Source organism: Globicephala melas, chromosome 14 (genome assembly GCF_963455315.2).
Source record: "Globicephala melas chromosome 14, mGloMel1.2, whole genome shotgun sequence".
NCBI lineage: Eukaryota > Metazoa > Chordata > Mammalia > Artiodactyla > Delphinidae > Globicephala > Globicephala melas.
This window is the reverse complement of record NC_083327.1, coordinates 78,739,697-78,752,240: the sequence shown is the minus strand read 5'-3', so window position 1 is coordinate 78,752,240 and position 12,544 is coordinate 78,739,697. Positions and strand designations below refer to the sequence as shown.

General features: G+C 53.8%; 1 long non-coding RNA gene across 1 annotated transcript; it reads right to left on the bottom strand.

Moving 5' to 3' along the window:
• Window positions 1–296: 296 nt before the first annotated feature.
• LOC115851301 (uncharacterized) lies at window positions 297–5,348 on the bottom strand. The gene is made up of 3 exons (XR_009558772.1): window positions 5,186–5,348; window positions 4,598–4,748; window positions 297–465 (listed from the first exon to the last, which is right to left on the bottom strand). It is a non-coding gene; the product is annotated as an uncharacterized lncRNA (long non-coding RNA).
• Window positions 5,349–12,544: the final 7,196 nt, after the last annotated feature.

Below are 12,544 nucleotides of genomic sequence, written 5' to 3'. Positions count from 1 at the left end.
GTGTTTGTAAAAGTACCCGTCACTCTCTTCCCTGGAGCCCCGAGCTCTCCCTGCTCCCCCAGCCCCGGCCTGCAGCTCTCTTCCCACACTCTGAATTTGGGGAGCTGCCTCTTGGTGTCTGGAAGGGGCATTTTGTCTGCTATGACCCTGAGCCTGAGCTGAGGCATCCCACCCCAGGTCCTGCATTAAGGAGGCTTGTCTGGGAACCGAGGCCGCAGGGCAGTGGCCACCAGCCAGCGGCGGCCAGCCCTAAGCAGACTTGCACTTGTGAGCCCTGACTCGCATACTTACAAAGGTGCTCGATCCCCACGTCTTCCGCTGAAGGCAGCCTAAAGCTAATGGATGTCTGCCAGTCCACTCCACTTCTGGGCATGCAGGAGGATGGACAGCATTGCAGGACTACCTAGATTTTTCTCTTTCACCAGCAGCGCTCCCTCCTCGACCCAGCTGCAGCCTTGACTTCACCTGTCACAACAAAACAGCTGTTTTAGGTCCTTGGGAAACCAGCCTGGGAGAGCCAGCGAGAGACCCCAGGCCCGAGAGGTTGCCTGAGTCTGCCTAGAGAAGCATGCATGTGCACACGCGTGTGCGAGGGGGCGGGGAGAGTATGCCAGGCAGGTCAGTGGTAAATTCCCGGACCATGTTTTCCTGCTGGCCCGAGAGTGCAGACTGAAGAGCAGGGCACTCAATTCTGCTCCCATGCCCCCGGGGACCCCCTACTTCAGGGGGCTGTAGCTCCAGGCCCAGAGAGCCACAAAAGGCCAGTGGGAGAACATTCTTCCTGAAGAAAGCCCAGTCCATGTACGGGAGTGGGGCCTCTGCGGGCCAGCTTTCCGGGCCCGACAAGGCCTGACAGGACCTGGCAGACAGTGTAATGAGGTTCCACCCAGAGCCGCCTGAAGCTGATGACACACTGGCCCTGGGGACGTGACTTCAGTGGGCAGCTGCCTCAGTGTCCACTTTAGGCAACATGTGAAAGGAAAAGAGAGAGAGAGGAGTGGCCTTGCTCCCTGAGTGATATTCACATTTGTGTCGAAAAGTACAAATTAAAAGAACCAAGTAAAAACTGGTAGCCCTGGGGCTTCCCTGGTGGCGCAGTGGTTGGGAGTCCGCCTGCCGATGCAGGGGACACGGGTTCGTGCCCTGGTCCGGGGGGATCCCGCATGCCGCGGAGCGGCTGGGCCCGTGGGCCATGGCCGCTGGGCCTGCGTGTCCGGAGCCTGTGCTCCGCAACGGGAGAGGCCACGGCAGTGAGAGGCCCGCGTACCGCAAAACAAAACAAAACAAAACAAAACTGGTAGCCCCACCTCCTAGTGATGGAAATTGTTAATATACTGCAGAATATGCTTCCAGATCACGTTCTCTGAGTGTGCACGTGAGCACGTATGAAAGGGCTTTCATTCTTCTGGAATCTACTTTTCTTATTTAAAAATAAATTCTTCCATGTCACAAAATTTACATCTACATCTAAGTCCCTTGCATGGATATATCATCATTTCCTCAACCAGTAAGTGGGGGAGGTTGGCCCCCATTAGGCATTTCTGCACAAGTTAGAACTGCCCACACCCAGCTGGTGTGAAAGGCAGAGACCTCAGCCTGGTCCTTTCCTCAGGGAGGGACTGGCTCCCACTCACACCTGTGGGTCTGATTAGCCACCTGACTTGATTATTCAACTGTGAAACTCAACCCAGGCAGACATTTGAAATTCAAGTTTTCCTGGAGCTATGCTAATAGGTTTAGAGACCTGGGCAGGCTGCTGATGAGGGGAGGGTGACAGCAGAGAGGAAGATTTGAGCTCTTTGAAATAACCTTGGGGTCAAGAGGTCATTTGGTCCAAGTGATCCTTTTTGCAGATAAGGAGACTGAAGTCAGAAACAATTTTATAAAAGATTAATAATCTTGTGGAGAAATTGGCAAAGGATACAAATTGAAATTTTCCAAAAGACAAAATATAAGTGAGTTAAGAACATATTTTAAAATATTCAATCTTGTTGACAAAGAAATGAAAACAAAACAATAAAAGGTCTTTTTTGTCTATCAAATTTTGGGGGGAAAAAGATAGTGCTGGCTGGGTTCAAGGAACTGGACCCTTTGTACACGTCCATTGGGATTTTCAAAGATGTGATTTCCCCGGAGCGTACCTTGGTGATGTGTCCAAATAGCTTTAAATAGCATTATCCCACTTGATACATTGTTTTTACAGGAATTTATTCTAGGAATTTATCTTAATTAATTAGAGATAGTCAAAAAGATTTATCTTCTAGGATGTTCATTGCAGCATTTTTTATGGTGGTGAAAATTTGGAAAAAGACATAAATGTCCAACAACAGGGGACTGGTGAAATAAATGGAGCCCTAGGCAGCCACTAAGATTCAAATTTTAGAAAAATTACTGACATGAAAAGGCTCATGATGTAATAAATTTTAAAATTTGCTTATAAAATTCAACACTTTATTCAAGTAGATATTTCTGAGTGCCAGAATTGGAGGTAATTTTTATTTAAAATTTTTATCTCTATGCTCCCATACTTTCAAATTTTCTACAATGGACACATTCTTTAACCTCTTACTTTAAGAAAAGGGCACGGAAGGAAGACTGGATTGTGGAAGGGAGGCTGCAGGGAGTGACGGAAATCAGTATTTGTGAGGTTATGTGCTAACGCTGCTGCGCCCCAATACCAGTAGCTGCGGGGTCAGGGGCTCAGTCAAGGCTGTCCTTCACGCCCGGAGCCCCACCGTGCCCAGCATCCACACAGTGGCTCTGGGTCCTGCACCCAGGAGTTCAGCCTGTCGGCAGACACTGCAGAATAAGACAACGGTGTTCAAGGTCAAGGGCAGCCTGCAGGCCTGTTTGTACCTGGTTCAAGTGATGAATAGACCCTAACTGGATTTTCGTTCATTCGGGTGGTTTCTGGTACCTGGTGCCTCTTCCTTGTTTCCACACCTTCTTGTTCCTGGGACTACCTAGAGTTTCACTTTTCCAACATCCCAATTCCCTGCCCCAGATTCAGACGAGGGAGAACCGGGTGGGAAGTACTTTCCACTTGGTTTCCTCCTCCCCCTGCTGGGTAAGACTCGCCCTCCCTTCCTGACACCAAAGGGCCAGCTCCCGGTTCCCAGGGCCTCCCCACGAGTCTAGGTGGAAAAACCGGGCAGGAGCCCTGAGCCGGGAGCAAGGGCGGAGGATGGGCTCATGGGGCACTGGATGGGGACATGGGGCAAAGGCGGCAGCACAGAGGACCCGGGAGCCCTGCGATGGCGTTACACAGCCCCAGGCCAACCGGGGCCACCTCTCTCCGAGCGGTAGGGCAGGTGGCACCGTTCCGAGGACGGGCGCAGACCAGGCGCGTTTGAGGTAAAGAAGCGGCAGGGGTTGGCGCTTCCACATGACTCCAAGTGGTGCGGACCCCCGGCAGGTGGAGGAAGACCACACCGAGAAGACTTAGAGAAGGAGCATTCAGGGACCAAATTCTTCCTAAATGTAGACCACGTTAAAAACAGGAGGCGAGAAACCCGTCTGCCCTATGAGAAGCATGTTCCTCAAAGGAACTCCTCCCGGTTAGTCCAGCGGGGACAAAACCTGTGCCACCGCCCGCTGGAGCTGCACGTGCTCCCTGCCAGGCGCCGCCAGGCCCTGAAGTTCACAGTGAGGGAACTGTCCCCGCCCTGGCCCCCCTTCCGGATACGGTCACTGACACAAACGCACACCTGGACTACGTGGCGAAGCCTGAGGGGTGCTGTCAGAGAGAAAGGGCAGCGGGAAGGGGAGGAAAGCCACCTGGGAGGAAGAGGCAGCCTGTCCGCCCCCGAGGGGAGCCACCGCCTCCCCGGCTTTTGCCCACGTCTAGCGGCGTCCACGTGAAGCCACCTGAGGGCTCAGTTGCTAACCAAGTTCCAGCAGAGGGCCCTTGACTGCCCTCTGGAAGGCTGATTCGTCCCCGGATGGGAGCGTCTGCGGGGCCTGCGGGACAGAGGCGCCGGCAGCGCACACAGGGCGGCCGGCACGGGGCTGCCTTCCGCCGGCTCTCTGAAAGTCGCTCTGCGTTTGATTGACAAGTGCCGTATGTCCCAGTGCGCAGGGCTCTGGCCTCTCCTCTGGGCTCTCTCTTTTCCGCATCTTTTACAAACAGGTTCCTGTTTGCTTTGATTTCATACATGAGACTTTATCAGTCCCTGTTCTGCAGTGGGAGGAAGTGCACGAGTCCTAACCCTTCGACGGCACAAGGGCTGAAGGCCAGCGCCACCCGCCCCCTCACTCACCCAGCCCAGCTCCCACGGAGGCCCCCGCCCCCCAAAAGGGCTGCTCCCCTTGGGCGGCGGGGGTGAGAGGCCTTGCGAACGCTGTGATGGGGCCTGGAAATCCCAAGGCCTCCCCAGACTCACCCAGCTGCAGGCCCCGATGGGACGCTGCTTTGGCCTTTAACTTGAATAGCCAATCCCCCCGGGTGGCCGCTGAGCAGCGGGCCCCCTCCCGGGACGCCCGTGGGAGGGCCTTTCCCCGCCTCCCCCACCCTTGCGGCTGGGATCGCTGCCCTTGCTTCCTCGTCCCTCACAGCCACCACTGACTGCACCCTCGGCACCTCCGTCCCCGTCCTCACCTGCTGGCCTTCTCTTCTCCAGGCAATTCTGGAAACTTCTAATTGCTCCGATGAGTCTTAGAGGCACGTTGAACATCCTGGCTCTCATTTCCTCACTTAGTCTGCGGGCTGGGAAGGCTCGGCTGGAGGCCCAGCTTGCTCCCGAGGGTAACTGCAGGGGCAGGATGATTAGAAGCCGTCAAAGCTGCCAGGGAACGCAAGTGACGGCCGTCGCCGCGCTCTAACGACTGCCTGCTTGCTTCACTTTGTCAAGAACACCCTCATCCGCACGACACTCGACACCTGTCTGTCCCCACGAGTCCTCTGAACCACGTCTTCACCCGCTGTCAGAATTCTACTCTTTAGGATTCTCTGAGTCTTCCCCAAATAACTTGCTTTCTCCCCCTTATTAGGGGGCCCCATTTGTTCTGTCATCCATGCACCCTGCACCCACTTCGAGTCCTGAGCCCCATCCAGGAGCGCCCGAGAGCCCCCATTACCACCCACGCCGCCCTCTCAGTGAAGCACCCGCGCCCACAGAAGCCTCGTTAACCCGAGGAGCTGCCTGACGCGTCGGCAGAGAAAGAATTCCTTCTGGCCACACTTCACCTGGAGCACAGTGTGTCCCTCCCCATCCGCCGAACCGCGAGAGCTCCGTGGGCAGAGAGCCACATGGAGGGGCACACAGCTTTCACAGTCCACTCTGCCACAACGCAGCCCGTCCCCTTGCCAGTGTCCCTCCACTGCCTTGGCACGATTCTGGCAGCAAGGTCTGAGTGGGCAGTGGTCCAGGGGCATGGCTGGTGTGTTCTCAGCTGCCACCCTCCTGTGGTCTCTGCCCTTTTGCTGAGCCTGGTTTTCTTTCTGTTGATTCTGTGAGCCACCTGATATCCTTCTAATAAATCGCATCTCTGCTTGAATTAGCCCATGTCGGTTTCTGCCACTGGCAACCAAGGGCCCTGGCTGGGCCCACAGCTCCCTCCCAGGGCTGCTGGAAGCATCGATGGCCTGGTGGGGGAAGCCGGAATGGTGGCAAGAGTACACAAGGGTTAGGTGTCCCATCTCTACCCTCTCCAGTGTTGGGGCAGACTTTCCAGTTCCAGGTTCATTACTGAGGTTTTCCTGCTACTGGTATTATTAACATTTCTGGTGCCTTTGGGTTATTGCAGACTCACGAGTCATGGAATGCTGATGAGACTCTGTTTACTGCACAGAGTTGCACCCATCACCTCCCTCCACGTGCAGTGAGTGCTATTCAGAGGGGTCTCCTTGGGAAGGCTTGGAGCTGTTCATTACCTGTGGTCACTCAGACCATCCCTCTCAAAAGAAACCTCGTTGCATCATCAACGCCCTCCACCATGTCCTCCCCTGGTGACACGTCTGCATTTGTGCCCTCCCGTCTCTGAGCAGGGCCTGGCCATAGTGGCTACCACATCCTCGGGCTGGGCCCAGAGATTGGTCCTTCTCGAGAAGACAGATCCTCCTCACTTCCAGGCACTGGAAGGAGGGCTCTTTGTTCTGGGGAAAGCCAGGGAAACCCCAGCTTACCAATGGCCACAGGACACCTTTTAAGAAAGAGGAAATGTTGCTTTTTTCCCTCTGTAACAGTAAACTCAATAAACGAACAATAAGCTCATGAGAAAACATACAGCTATGAACTGGGGTCATCCCACTCTCTTAACTATACTCCTTTTGCAGGATTTCCTTGGAGGACCTTCCTGTTTCCTCTGAGAGCTTACCTTTGATCCCCAGGGACCAGGCCTTGTGTGGAATGACTCTCAGCTCCCGCCCCTGGGACTCAGGTCTGGAGACAGGTGCCAGTGTGGTGCTGGGCGGCCGTGGGCAAACTCAGGATCCGGCGTTCACTGAGGGGAGGATGAGAAAGCGGGGCCCCGGGGGCTCAGGAGAGGCCTGGGCGAGCTGGAGGAAAGCCAGGACCACTTAGGTTTCCTATTACTAAACACCTCTAATGGACCGAGGTCATTTGTGAGGGAGGACCGTTGGGGGGCCACTGTGAGGGAGGAGTGAGGGCTGGTGCCCTGTGCTGGCTGGGGGCTCCAAACACCAAGCCTGGCCCTGGAGTGTGAGCATGTGTGGTGAAGCGAAGGTCAAGAGCCGTGAGGACAGAAAGCCGGGCCAGCTTTCAGGCTCACCACCTAGTGACACAGGAGGCAACCTTGAGCCCGGGGAGGGTTCAGAGGCCCAGCGCCCGCAGTGACTCAGGGCGCTGCGGACTGACTAAGGGGGAGGCACCTGGGGGTGAAACGGATATTTTCATTACCTTTGAATATTTAAAAGTATGGCATATACACACACATTGTACCAACATCAAGTTCCTGGTTTTGATACTGAATATGTTTATCTAAGATGTAACCACTGGGGAAACTGGTGAAGGGTACAGGGGACCTCTCTGTACTGTTTGTGCAACTTCCTGTAAATCTGTAATTACTGAGAAACAGAAAGTCATTTAAAAAGATATGGGATAAAACTTTTCTTAACAAAAACCTGGCCATGTCAGGTCACAGAAGTTAGCTCCCACAAATTCCAAAAGGGAAAAATAAGAGCCGGGACATAATTTTCTACCTGAGGCTGTTGGAGTGGAACCACTAGTTTCCCAGGACCTGGCCAGGGCTGGGCATGGGGGCCGATGGAAAGGCTCTAGGAAACGTTGGTGGAGAGCCCCGAGTTGGCATCCACCCCCAGGGCCAATCTGCAAGGGACACTATGATTAGTAAAACGGGGATATTTCTATAAGGGCCTCTCATGGAGGTGGCGGCAGCAGTTAGAGAAAGGTTGCAGCACCCCGACCAATACACACAGACACACGTGCAGACACACCCAGGCACCCAGACACACATTACCACACTGCCCAGCCACCTCTATGGCTGTACCCCCTACCCCTCACCCTAGTGTAGGGTGGCAGGACAAGCCCTGAATTTACTGGCAAAAGGCCAATGTCCGCGAACGGCCTCCAGAAGCACCCTGAGTGCCGCACTTCGGAGCATAGCAGACTTTTATGGCTGTGTTCTTTCCAACATGGCTTCAACCCTCTCCTTTGTGGCTCACGGAGCCTCCAGTGAAACAAAATTCAATTACAGAAAACATAAAGTTTCCTCTTTACTCCTTTGTGTGAGACTGAAATCTTTTAACACAGTTTCTAACAAAATCCACCTCAAATCCAATAAATTATGGAGAAAAATAGTTGAACTTATAAAAAGATTCAGAAACCTACAATAAGGGGGCTTATGTGAACAAGCATTTTCCTGTGAAATTGATCTTCTCCCAGAAAGAAGAAAACTTTATATTCTCAAAGACACTAGGGAGGGGTTTTCCCTGGTGGCGCAGTGGTTGAGAGTCCGCCTGCCGATGCAGGCAGGGGACGTGGGATCGTGCCCCGGTCCGGGAAGATCCCACATGCCGTGGAGCGGCTAGGCCCGTGACCCATGGCCGCTGAGCCTGCACGTCCGGAGCCTGTGCTCCGCAACGAGAGAGGCCACAACAGTGAGAGGCCCGCGTACCGCAAAAAAAAAAAGACACTAGGGAGGAAATTTCATCTATGAAAAGAGAACCATCTGAAATGTTTAAAATACTGTTTCTAGAAGTAAAACATTACTCATTGTTTCTTAGCTCCACAGAAGCAGTGAACAGTGTACTGGATGTTACAGAAAGCCAAACTAATACCTCGAGAAATTCTCTGAGCCCTTAGAAGAAAATATAAAGAGGTGAAAACGACGAATAACAAGGATGATAAAAAGGAAGATCACAGAGTATCTGTTGGGGAGATCGCACAACAGGTTTTCCAGAAGGAAATAACGGAGTAGAGAAGAAGAAATAATAGAAGAAAAATGCTCCGATATAGAAATTTACATAAGCCATAGTCCCCGACAGTAATGCAAGAAAACGAAAGATCACTAGCAAAGAGAAGAACAGGAGGGTAAAAATGAAACCACTTTCAACCGAAAAGAGAGCTCCCCTCGCCCCAGAGCATCCGCGGTGGAGGGAGGAAAAGAAACAATCCTCACCACACAGCCGTCAGGGCTGAAGGAATATTCCCGCGAGAAAATGGATAACTTGAATGTGTCCTACAAAATCAAACAGAAATAAAGGTAAATATTCCAACGAAAAGGTAGGAAAATAACAAAACAACCCAGAGGGAAGAAGGGACGAGAAGCTGAGATTCACAGCGGAGCGAGCAGCCCGGGAAGGAGGGCAGGATGGCGCCCACGCGGTAAGGCAGTGGCGGGGGCTGCAGGTCCCGAGGCCGGAGGAGCAGGAGGCGAGCAGCCCGGGTAAGGGGAGGCCCTCGCGGGCTGGGAGGAGACCCGCGGGGAGAGACGCGAAGGGCGGCCCCATCTCCTGCCGTCGCGGGGCTTCCGGCGCGGAAGTGAACGCTCGCTGGGCCGAGCCGGCGGCGCGGGGCTCTCCCGGGGCCCTGGCGGGGGACGCCAGGCAGCGCACCGGGCCGGGCCCGCTGAGCAGCGTCCGCAGGCCGTTCTGGGGCGCCCTCCCCAGGTGGCTGCGCCGCACGCGGAGGAAGCAGGGGCTGTAAGCCTAGGCGCTCACCTCGGAATGTTCCGGTGACTTCGAAAGGCTGGTCCTGAGGCGCTGGTGGCCGGGGCTGGGGACTTGGCGAGGACCAGGGCCGGCAGGAGAAGGCGGGCCGTGATGGGGGAGCGCCGTGTGGCGCCTCCTCGCTTGCCTCGGACCCCGGCCGTCGTCGCGGCAGCCTGAGGGCACTCCTGGACCCCAGGACGCAGGCCACTGTGGATCCGGCTTAAGTGGCCCAGCTTCTAGATCTATCCCCTGACTCAAGACCGATGTGCCAGAGCCTGCGGAGTCCGGTTTCCACCACCGCTGGGCCGGAGACCGTGCGGAGCGGGCGGCGCTCCGGAGCGCGTGCGGCCCCCACGTGGGCTCCACTACGCGGCACGCAGACGTCAGAGGCCACCTCCCACGGCGAGAACACTGCTGATTGGCCAGTTGGTTTCCTTGATCTGAGCATTTGCGCAGAGAGGAGTAGAATTATTTCTGCCTGCTCACCACGAGGCCCGACTGCTGGTCAGGCAGGACTTCCCTGGTCGACAGTGACGAGCTGTGCCCTCACCAGTCTTCTGAGGAGCATCTTAAACGGGGGCCCGGGCCCAGCCTCGGGAGGCTGGGGGAGGTCTGAAGGGGTGCAGCACATCCCCCTGCCGGACGGCGAAACACCCTCCCCATGCCCATGACCTTCCCCTCGCCGGAGCGCGTGGACACAGAGCATCTCCTATTGGCGGGTGGTCTGCAGCCGGGACTCTGCCCTTGGCTCTCACACCGCCCTCCTGATGTCCTCCACCTCGGGATTCTGCTTCTCCCGGGCTTCTCCTCTTCCTCCCCAGTTTCTCCCTTCAACGCTCTCGTTCTGAATCCTGAGCCCGGCCCTCACGTCTTCCCAGTCAGCACACTCTCCCCTTCTATGCAGATGACACCCACACACCTTCACTCCAGCCTCTACTCAGGCGCTGGCTTCCAGACCTCATGTGCAACTGCCCACTAACTAGCCACCCTAGCATGTTCCATAAGCACCACAAACTCAAGAAGCCCCTGCATTAGTTTCCTGGAGCTGCTCTCACCCAGCCCTCAGCATTCCTTGCTGGAATACTGCAAAACCCCTCATGGTTTTCACCCACCGGTCTCAGATTCTAAGCTGAGGCTCTCATTACACTGTTCCCGAGTTTTAAGTCTTTCCGCAGCCCATTAAGGCCAGCTTTCTCAGGGGGATGCAGGGCTCTCGTGGTCCTGTACTCGCTTGCCTCTCCAGTCTCATCCGCGGCACTCCCACCCCTCCTCTCTCTCAGGTCTCTTCAAAACCTGCAGTTGAACAATATTGGATTTCTTTTAGGTCCCAGAATGCCCAGGGATCTTTCATGACTCTTTCCTATATGATGAGCCCTCTGCCTGGAAAAGAACACCTTTTCTTAGCCCTGCTCCAACTCAGGCATTTTCCTACAGGAAGCCGCCTCAGGTCGCTGGCTCCAAGCCCGGCTGGGTTCTTCTGCTGTATCCTCTGCCCGTGACTCTGCAACACACATCACACTGAATGGTTCTTACTTGCTAACTTGTGGCCCCCTTTAGGCACGTGATGCAACGAGAAAGCGCTATGATTATTAAATGCCTAATATGTGCTAGATGGCAGGCTCAGGCTTTGCCCACTACGTTATGCTGAAGGGAATGGCAGAGGCATGGAGGTAGGCAAATTCAGACCGGGCTGCGGCAGAACACAAGGAACCCTGCTCTTTGGGAAGACCCGCCGGGCCTGAGGCAGCACATGGCTGGCTCTGTCTCCCCCCTGGCAAGTACTGGGCTGGGTTGTGTCCACCCCCGTGCCCTTGCAGGGTGGGAGGGTCAGAGGCCCTCCGTCCTGGAGGTGAGGAGGGCTGGAGGGCGTGGGGAGCTCGTCAGCAGCCGAGCTGGGAAGGCAGGCCTCTCCCGAGGATGATGGGAGCCCTGTGAAATCCCCTGGCAGGGCTGCACCAAAGCTCGGTTTCCTATATGCTTTTGAGAACAGAGTAAACAGACTTCTCACCTCCACCTCCATAAAGGAAGCCAGGCAGGAGGCTTTGAGAGTGTTCTCCAAAAACGAAAGTTCAATTCCCTGGACAAGCACGAGAACTCAAAAACGATCTACAGGCACTTAGGAATCTCACTATTTAACATCGGCCCTTAAAGACAGATTCTGGGTGCGTGGCAGATGCCAGTCTGTATCAAGATTTGATTGCTCAGTACTCTGAGCCCCCAAACTAATATCGAATTTAATTTCCCAAAACAAGGCCCACCAAGATGCAATTCCACTAATTAACAAAACCCTTCTTTTTCCAGATGCATTCCGATCTGTTACCCACCAAAGCAGACATCAAATGTTAAATGTGGGCAGAGGGGATTGCACGTCAAGAGTTGGCTGAGAGAGGCCTTCACTCCAAGCTCCCCTTTGGAATTGAAACTCATCTCGATAAATCACCATGGCTCCTCGCCATCAGGAGTCTTCTCCCTTCAGATCTTATGGCCAAGAGAAGTACTGGCCATATGTTCACACCATTTGGTGAAAAATACACTGAACCAACAAAACAAGCATTGCACTTATGGGTAAATTTTTTATCATGCTAAAAGCGTATTCATCTTAAATGTGCAGAAGATGTCATGTCATTTTTCCTCCCCTTGGGAACAAATAACTGCTTGTATTAGACCAGCATTTTTAAAGCTATGATCCAAACATAAGCAACTGGTGTCCTCCCCATATGTCCCTTGTCACTTTTCATTCCTCAGGTGTCCTCTTTTGAGTCACAACAAGTGACTGAAAAGTCAGACAGGAAAGAAAAAAATATTATGAAATTAAAACCCTCAATGTTGTCTGGCAGGGGCACCAAAAAGGTCACTGATTGGTAGAAAACTCCAACAGACCCCAGCCAACCTAAGAAACCACAAAGCTGAATGTTGTGCCAGTTCCTACTGGACAGGCCCATTCCCTGGATGACTGTGGATTTCGATTTAAAGCCACCTGGGGTTTAGTTCATTCTAATTTCTCATAAAGTATCATCTATGAAAAGCCCATGGGCCCAGCAGTACTTTTGAGGAAATTTACATTCCAAGTGTTATGATGTATTTGAAAATCTGACATGTCTTGGGAATCTGTCCTTGGCAGAGTATCTTGTGTCCAGTAGGGACGTAATCCTGAGTTTCTAACAGGAGTTCACACAACCTTGGAGGTGAGAAGGGAGGCCCAAGGCAGGCTTGGAGGACTGAGACCTGTAACATGGGTAGCTTACACCAGGGAGTGGGTGATAATTATGTTTGTATCTCAACACAAAACATACAGATGAAGCTCTTGAGGACTATGAAGATGACAGCAGAGAGAGGCTGTTGAAAGGACCTGTCATACAAGGACAGAGCGTTGCCCAGAAGTTGCTGATCTGGGTTTGAATTTAGACTGTGTTC